Below are 9,626 nucleotides of genomic sequence, written 5' to 3' on the forward strand. Positions count from 1 at the left end.
CTCTCTCTCTCTCTCTCTATATATATATATATATATATATATATATATATATATATATATATATACACACACACACACACACACATCTATCATCTATCTATCTATCTATCTATCTATCTATCTATCTATCTATCTATCTATCTATCTATCCATCATCTATAATTTTCTTTTGGAGGGATTCAATCCTTGTCGGCTGTTCTTTGCTCTAGAGTGTTCCTCCCCAGATAAGAAATGGAGTGATTCAGTCCGCTCCTGTGTAAAACAGATGCAATTCTTCCCCCACTACAAACCGTAAAATCTGAGAGGAGGAATGTTGTGGTTGAGGCTACTGGCCTAATCTTCCATGCAGAGTCCTTGCAAAAACACTCCTGAGGGATAGTTAAGGCACTCGAGTTCCCGAGCAGTGACACATCTTATATTTGAAGAAGGTGCTCTCGGCTTGGAAGCTGAACCCTATCCATTCTCCATGTGACTGAGTTACAGCGTCTCCCCTTTCCTGCAGATGACCCGTCACCCTCTGGTCCAAGCTGATGGTGTTTCCAAACTGCTCAGGCTTTGGATGGTGGCCAGGGGATGAAGACTATTAAGGAAATGTTACTGTAATCAATGTAATTTGATGCTACCATTTAAACCCTACTAAGATTGCCCCCCCCCCCCCAGCAGCCATAGGGGATTCTTCACTTTGAATTCTGTAATGGTGTGAAGCTGGATGTTTTACAAAGGAACTTCTGTCCCGTTAGACCTTCCTTGGTTGTATCATGCGCCCATGCACCATGCATGCACACACATATGCATTTGTACCTGTGTACATGAAGTGTGTTATGCGGATTTTATATTCATTGTAAGTTTTGGCTAAAGTGTTGTTGTGCATTTTGATCTATCTCTAAATCTGGTGAATTTGCCTGTAACCAGGCCAGATATAAATGACCACTATATTTTATAATATATAATATCATTACATATTACATAAAGACAATAGCCAGGCAATTTAAAAAAAAATAGCTAAAATATGATACCAGATAATTACAATTATTATATATTATGTTTAAGTCACTTGTTAAAACAGTTGTGAAATGTGTCTGTGAAGCCTTAAGCAATATGGGTAGTTTCTTTTAGAATTGTACTGATCTTCTTTTATTTTTATTCCCCCCCCCACCATTATCCACAGACATTGGAAATACACAGGTCACAGCCATGGTTTAGGTACCTTGTTATCCAAGCCTACCTTCCAGAACTTGTGGGCTGCTTGACTCCAGGCTTCTCTTCTCATATACTTTCCAACAGTGCTAGCATCCTGAAACCAACTATCACTCTTGTGCTTTTCCTATATAGACATTTGTATATGCACATATGTGTGTATAGTGTATGTGTATGTTTGTGTGTGTGTTTGTGTCTGTGTGTGCTTCATTGCTAAGTGAATGTAATACAATCCACTTGTCAGACATTTATTTGGGGAGGGAATAGGCAGGGGTGAAGGGAGAAAAATGGGACAGATCACCGGGGAATGGGAACCTTTAACTTGATGTTAATTGCCGGGAGACTCTGCAGCTCTGCGCTCTGAGCTCTGAGGTCAGTTCCCTGACGGCTCCTTTCCCACGATTTTCTGTCTCTCTCCTGCATGACCAGGTTTGGAGATGCCATCTGTGGGATGAGATCAGATTTTCATATACCCTGATCTTATTCTTCTTTCTATGGCTGAGTAAGCTAAGAGACAGAAAGTAATTTTCCTCCCGGGCACATAGGTAGTGGCAACACACAGCGGTGCTCCGAGGGTTCTGATGTGAGACTAGGTTGGGAAATGATAAGGATTTCTGCCCTTCGGAGCCCCCTTAATAGTGTGTAACTGTGTGCCACAAGTTTATCACCATGTACAACACTAGAAGAGCCATTTGTCAAGCTATTTGTATCTACTCAGTTTGGGGGCTTTGGCTAGCCCTTCTTCTTCCCCTTCATTTCCTTTGCTTATATAAATTAATTCTGTAAAGTACAACTGGTGCACACACACACACACACACATGTGCACACACCCATACACACACACACACACACACACACACAATTGTAATGCTTAGTCATTAACAGAATTCTATAAATGATGACAAATATAATGAGCAAAGCAATGCATTGACTTCAAGCTCAGTCCTGTTTCTTACCCAAAGCTCTTTGCCTAGGTCCGATCTTTCACTGCTCAAAAGTCCAAGAAATTAACAAATGGCAAAGCATAGAAGGCAGCCTAGTATCCATCAGGTTCTTTTTGAACTTGCTGAGAAACAGAAGCATCAAAACAGAGCCCCCCTCCTCATGGATAGAATCGATGGCATCCTAGCATGTCCCTCTCAGAACAGGGAAGCAGGGGTCTGGCTGGGTGAGTCAGGAAAGATGCACATGATGCACTGTGGGATAGAATCAGGGTGTTCAGCATTGCTAGACGCTAGATGGATCAGTCCCAGGAGAACATGGGTCCTCTAAAGAACAGGAACTTTACCTGGGATGCGAGCAAGGGTGTCAGGAAGTGACATCTAAGTTCTGCACGGGAAGGAGTCCTCTTGCAGTTTGGCTGTGGGCAGGCCTGCGTGTTGGTATTGACAGACTGGACGCGTGCCACAAAAAGCACCCAAGTGGGAATGGACTAGGTGAGGCTGGAGCAGAGCTGGGGAAACAGGGAAGACAGGTAAAAACAGACGTCCAATGTGGGAGAAGCAACAAGCTCCAAAGATGTTTAGGCTTCATCCCGAGGACAAGAGCAAGCTGCAGAAGGGGCAGCTGAGGGTAATGTGAACATCCCGTGCTTCAAGGTACCTGGCATATCTGGTTCTTCCCCACCCCCAAAGTCCACATATGTGAGGGGTGACTTTGAATGTGGTGTGAGAACAGTTTACAGGGCAACAACAGGTGGAGTGAGGGGGTAGGGTTTGGAGCGCGATTACCTACCCCCTTCATTCTAATTGCTTCTTACAGGCCTGGCGACCTTTAGCAAACAACTTTCTAAAGCCAAGCTGTGATAGCACACGTAAAAAGTACCCAGCACACACAGTACCTGGCACAGAGGGTAAACTTCAGATGAACTGATAAAGATCTGTTTGCCTTCTTCATTTCATAGACAAGGAAATGGCCGAAGCAAATCTCTCTTTAGGGGCAACGTATTACCCAAGGAACAGAAAAACCTCATCTAGAACACAAACAAATGGGACTATTTTTGAAGGGAATCTACTGACTCCACCCACCCAGTTCATTTATTTTAAAGTTAAGCTTTGAACTCTTTCTAGGCTTTCCCAGGCACTCTGCAGTTGTATTTTGGATCTCTTTCCTTCTGGTACAAATGTTGCGGTTAAAAAGTGTAGTGGAGCCAGGCATGGTGGTGCACACCTTTAATCCCAGCACTTGGGAGGCAAAGGCAGGTGGATTTCTGAGTTTGAGGCCAGCCTGGTCTACAGAGTGAGTTACAGAGAAACCCTGTCTCGAAAAACCAAAAAAAAAAAAAAAAGTGTAGTGGTTCCTACTGTGGCTGGTGTGGGGGTGTGTGCACTGTTCCTTCACGTGTGGACACTTGAGACTGAAGACAGCTTCACAGAGGGATCAGAGTAAGTTGTTTTACTTAACACAGTTCATCTGCCTGGAGTGTGTGGTGGTTTGAATATGCTTGGTCCAGGGAGTGTCACTATTAGTAAGCGTGGCCTTGTTGGAGGAAGTATGTCACTCTTGGGATGGGCTTTGAGATCCCTTCTCCTAGCCACATGGGAGACAGTCTTCTCTTGTTTGCTTTCAGAACAAGATGTAGAACTCTCAGCGTCTCAAGACACTGACTGCCTCGACACTGTCACACTCCTGCCTTGCTGATACTGGATTGAACCTCTGAACCTGCTACACAACCCCAGTTAAAAGTATCCCCTTATAAGAATTGCCTTGGTCATGGTGTCTCTTCACAGCAGTTTAACCCTAGCTAAGACAGGTTGAAACACCGTTGGTGGGTGACTTTGCATTTGTTCTCACTTCCAGGGATTGTCACAGCAAAGCAGGATTAAACAGGTTCCTCATGTATCTGGTTCTTTCCCATCCCCAAAGTACAAGTATGTTAGGGGGTGCTCTTTGATTCTGGACATATGCCATGACAGTACTGTCGTGTGAGTGGTTACGTCTTTCTCACTGTATATCCATCCGATGCACCACCCACGACTGTCATCAACCACTTGAAATCAGTGGGTGAAGAAATGGAGGCTGCTGGGTGTCCTGGCTCTGAGAAGTTGATTTCTTGTTCCTTTGAGGCATGTCTTCCCCCAGAGAGGCAGAGGGTGGTGGGGATTTGGGATGGAGAGACTGTCCAACTGAAATTTTATCAGCGATAAGACCAAGAATGGCACATGTCGCTGAGACTCCATAATAAGGCCACTCTATCTGGTTTCTCAGGCTGACTGAAGGCACCAGAGGAGAGCCCTGTGATTTTGAAGGTGGGAACGACACATCCTGGTCCTAAGGTAGCCTCTGACTCTGGCCTGAGAATCAACGCAGATCCCCTTCCAGGGGAGCTTCCAGAGAAGACAGGTGACTCTGGCCATTCTCTGAGGATATCAAGAGGTCCAGCAGGGGGCAGTGGTGTCTTTTCTAACTTTCTGTGTATGGCGTCATCAAAGGCTATATAATGTATTTAGACGCTCCAAATCAGAATGATCTAGAGCTATATATCACCACGATTCATATTTGTGTTACCTTAGTATATGTATGCATAACCACATCTGTATATATTTGACAAATACCACTTATTTCTTACGTTGAGTACACTTTGATTTTCTCATTAAAAAAAATTAACATTCTATTTTAGTTTAAAAACATACAGTATGGCTATGCAGATAGGGCTCGGTGGCTAAGAGCTCTTGTTGTTGAACCTAAGTTCAGCTCCCAGCACACATATTCAGCAGCTCACAACTACCCATGTCTCCAGCTCTGGGGGAGCTGACAACCATAGTCAAGGGCATCCCAACCCCCAACCCCTTCTCTCTCTCACACACATGTACTCACAAATAAATATAAAATATGCTAAGCTGACATTTAGGTTGACACACACTGACCTGGAGAGAGGTCTCTTGCGAGGAAGGGTTGGCTTTTGGTCTTGTATGTCTTTTGGTGGATAGCATTTGGAGACTAAAGTATGTGAACAATGGCAGTGGACACTGTGTGGATGCTATGTGCCATACAAAGCCATTGTTACAATTCCCTCTTGGAATCCTACATTTTGATATGATTACCTCCTGGATCCTACTGTTTGTAGTTCCACTGAGACTTAGAGATTGGAGTTGGCTTTTCTTAGTCTGTAGTAGTAAGTGGTTGAAGTGAGAGCTGATCTCATTTCCCTCTGATGTGAATTATAAAACTAAGTTGATTCATGCTTGTATTCTTTTGACAGGGACCACATCTCTGGGAGAGACAGCATCATGGATACAACCACATCATCTAGAAGTTAGATTAAAACTTGTTCCAGCAGCTTATAACATCGATTGGAAAGCAACTCACGGATTCTGATAGGTCAAAAAGTGATGAACCGAGAACACAACTGGAGAAAACATTTTTTTTAGAAGGTCCTAGAATAAAATATGGTTTTAGTTGGCCATAGTCAGGCTACTTAGCAAACTGTCTGTTCCTCTCTCTGTCTGTCAGTTAGTCCATCCATCCATCCATCCATCCATCCATCCATCCATCCATCCATCCATCCATCCATCCATCCATCCATCCATCCATCCAGTTATTGAACTAACTAACTAATCAACCAGCCAGGCAACTAGCCATTCATCTAAACATCTACCCAACCAACCCACTCACCCACCCACCAACCAAATACCTGTTCAACAAACAAACAAACAAACAAATAAACAAACATCTAGTCCACCAATCAATCAACCAACTTACCCATCCATTCAGACCACCCAACCAGTCAACCAACCAACCAACCAAACGAGTATCTTACTAACAAATATCCAATATATCTTGTGTTAGGCTCATACTACAGTGAGCAAAGTAATGTCAGACCCTGATCTCTTGGAGTCTGTGGGGTCCTGGCCTGCCCAGGACACTCTGATGAATTTTTCTCTCATTATCATAACCATGCCAACTTAGATTTGAACTAGTATGTCCCAGGCGCTGCAGTAAATACTCTACTTGTTGTAACACTGACTCTTCTTCTCATCTTTCCAGGAGTTAATTGCATGGTACAATTGCCCTTCTGGCACATAAAAAGAAACAAGTTTAGAGATGTGAAACAAGAGACAAGCTCTTGTCCCATGTCCCACAGGTAGACAATGATAGAGGGAGGATGCTAATAAAAGCCTGGCCCATAGGGTAGAATTACTCAATATGTAGGCTAGACTTTCATTAAATGGCATTGAACACAAGCTTACAAAATCTTGTTCATCTGAACACCCTATCTAGTGCAACTCCATTGAGCAGCTCCACTCTTCACCAGCTATGAAGCTTGTCATTGGTAAGTGAGAGTAGTAACAGGATTGATGGGATTATTATGAAAAATCAAAGAAGTTGATGGATTTTCACTATTGTGCTAACAGACATTTCATAATAGCATTTTTTTGAGTCAAGAAGGTAATATAGTGTACAGAGAAAATATTGATATAGTTTTCAACTAACTGAATGTGAAATTAGTACCACGTTCCTATTTCCTAATTAGTTGTGTTCCATGATGTCAGGGGTTGTCAGTCCCTGTCACCACTACACACATGGTGCTGGGACATTGGCACACATGGTGCTGGGACATTGGCTGGCCCTCAGGGGGTGATACTTGGTGTTTATTCAGTACATCAAAGGATGAATAAATGAATTACATACTACATGGCATATTTACACATGGGTAAAACAATGAGGTAAATAAATGTCCCTTATAGGATGCCAGCAAGACCTTAAACAGAGAGGCACTTGTGTGATTAGACTTGAAGGATGTGCAACTTCTAGGAAGACGTGTGTGGGACTAGGGGACGGGAGTATAATTTTTTTTCCAGTTTCAACAGAACTATCTAGGGTTCTGGGATATCCTGGGCTAGGCCTTTACAGCATCCCAAAGTTCTCCATCTATCTGTCCATCCATCCATTTGTCTGTCCGTCTGTCTGTCTATCTATCATGAAGTTGGGTGTCTCGGAGGAGTTGGGGGAGGGGAAAACATGATCAAAATATAGCCTCTGAGGAAAAAAAAACCTTTAAATACAACTTTAAAAAAGGAAAAAGACCTTTCTTCCTGTCCTTTAACTTCAAACTGAGGTCAGAGGCTTTAGGGTGATTAGAAAATAAATAAAGTTCCCAACAGACAAAAGCTGCTTTGGAGCCAGCCCTCACTGTAAACACCGGCCTTCCTTTCCTCTGGCCTGGAGCTTCCAGGCACTTCCCTAGCTCTCTGTGACCTCACGTAGCACAAAAGTCTGGTGGAGGTGGCACGTCCTGGCAGTCTTCTTGAAACAGATGGGAGGACTTTTGGAGGATGTCTGTGGATGGATGCAGCCTTGATTTTATTGCTACACAGATTTTCCTTTCTATAAAGGATGTATAGCACCCAATTCACAAATAACAAAGTCTACTTGGACTTCTCCCTGCTGTGGGAGCTATCACACCATTTCCCCATAAAACCATGCTGTCCTTTAAAAAAAAATAGACGACGAGAATTTCCATCATAATTTTTGAATAGGCAATTAATTCTGAAACAATACACTTTCTGATTTGTGTGTTTCTTGTATCTAGGCTCATTAGGGTTGCCATGGGATTACAAATATAGTTTTGACATGAATGTCAGTTGATACCTTTGTGAACAATTAAAATGGAAGTGGAGCAATAAAGATGCTGGAAAGGAGCCCATTTGTCAATGAGATGACTGACTTTCTGCTGAATGAGAAGTCAAATCAACTTAGTTTCTTTGTGTTTGTTCCAGAGGACAGATCCAGATGTGCCACAGTCTTAAGTATAATCTTCACAATTGCCAAAAGGTTTTACTCATTTGCGAGTGAGTGTGTATGTTACTGTGTATGTGAGTGTGTGTGTGTGTTTGTATGTATATATGTATGTGTTGTGACTGTGTGTGTCTATGTGTGTGTCTGTGTGAATGTATGTAGAAGTTTGTGCATATGTATATGTGAGTGTGAGTGTTGTGCATCTGTGTGTGTCTGAGTGTGTATATGTGTATGTCTGTCTGTGTATTTGTATAACTGTGTGTACGTGTGTGCGAGCATGTGTATGAGTGAGTATGAATGTGTGTGTGTTTGTGTATGTTTGTGTGTCTATGTGTGTGAGTGTGTGTCTCTGTGTGTATATGTACATGTGAGTATGTATGCATGTGTGTGTCTCTGTGTCTCTGTGTGTATGTGTGTGGAAGTTATGCATATGTATGTGTGTGTGTGTATGTCTGTGTGCTCCTGTGTATGTGTGTGAGTATGTGTGTGTGTGTATGTCACAGGCACCATTATGTGCGTATGGTAGTCAGAGACAATCTGTGGGAACAGCTTCTTCTTTTCTAGCATATGGGTCCTAGGGGTCAAACTTGAGCCATCAGCTGTGGTAGCAGGTGTCTCTACCTGCTGTGCCATGCCCTACCATTCTGTTCTTAACTAATGGAACTGGGAGTTATACCAGTTTGGGGGATACTTGTTAACTTTTGTGGTATAAATGCACCCACTGTGGTCAGTGTCAAACGTCGTGACACAGGACATTTGGAAAGAGTCTATGGTATTTTTCCCTGGGTGGTATCCTTCCACACAGATACCAGGGCACAAACACCTCAAGAATATAGATGTGCCCTCACATTAGAGTGGTCGTATAGGCAAAAGCTGGCGCAGAAGACAACATCCTCTCCATGTGCCATAGCCTTCCACAGAGGGTCCTTTGGTGTGTTAAAGGCCATTCTAAAGGTTTTGGGATCAAGAGGGATTTGGGTCCTGTAAAAAGGCCCATGGAAAGGGTCAACAAATATTTAATACATAGCTCTAATTTTTCATTTTGGGATGAAGTTTATATGAGGTCTTAGCTGGGAGTCCAAGGCTTGTACTGCATTGTGTCAGACAGTAACAGATCAAGGCTTAGTGGCTTTGGGGACCTTAGGAACACACCCTAACCCTTCTGTGCCTCAGTTTCTGAACCTGTTAAATGGGATATTCGGCAAATACTTCATTGTTTTTAAAGTACTCAATCTCGAGCTGTGTTTGGAGCTTATATTCAGCCAATAATGGATACTTTAAACCATGTGAACTCCAAAATAAATAAACGCAGTTCATGTTTACTGAGGTCTTGCTGGACCCCAGACATTGGAAAAGCCCTTTGAGCCTACAATCTCATTTTGTGCTCACAAAACCTCAGGGGAGAACTGTTAGTGGGCCCCCGTTTGAGCTTAGGGAACCAGGGTTTGAAGAAGTTCTGTGATTTATTTGCTCAAGGTCTAGTGGCTTGTGGCAGTGGAGGGAGGAGATGGACACTTTGGTCTGGTTCCAGGGTTAATGCTCTTCATAAACAAGTGCTTCTGAGTACCTTGTCCCTCTGATGTCATCAGCCGGGCTGTCTTCAGGTGAACCTGATTATTCCTCAAATACCCTCATTTCAGCCAATCAGCAGTGTGTGTGTGTGTGTGTGTGTGTGTGTGTGTGTGTGTGTG

The sequence above is a fragment of the Mus pahari genome, chromosome 15 (genome assembly GCF_900095145.1).
Source record: "Mus pahari chromosome 15, PAHARI_EIJ_v1.1, whole genome shotgun sequence".
Taxonomy (NCBI): Eukaryota; Metazoa; Chordata; class Mammalia; order Rodentia; family Muridae; genus Mus; species Mus pahari.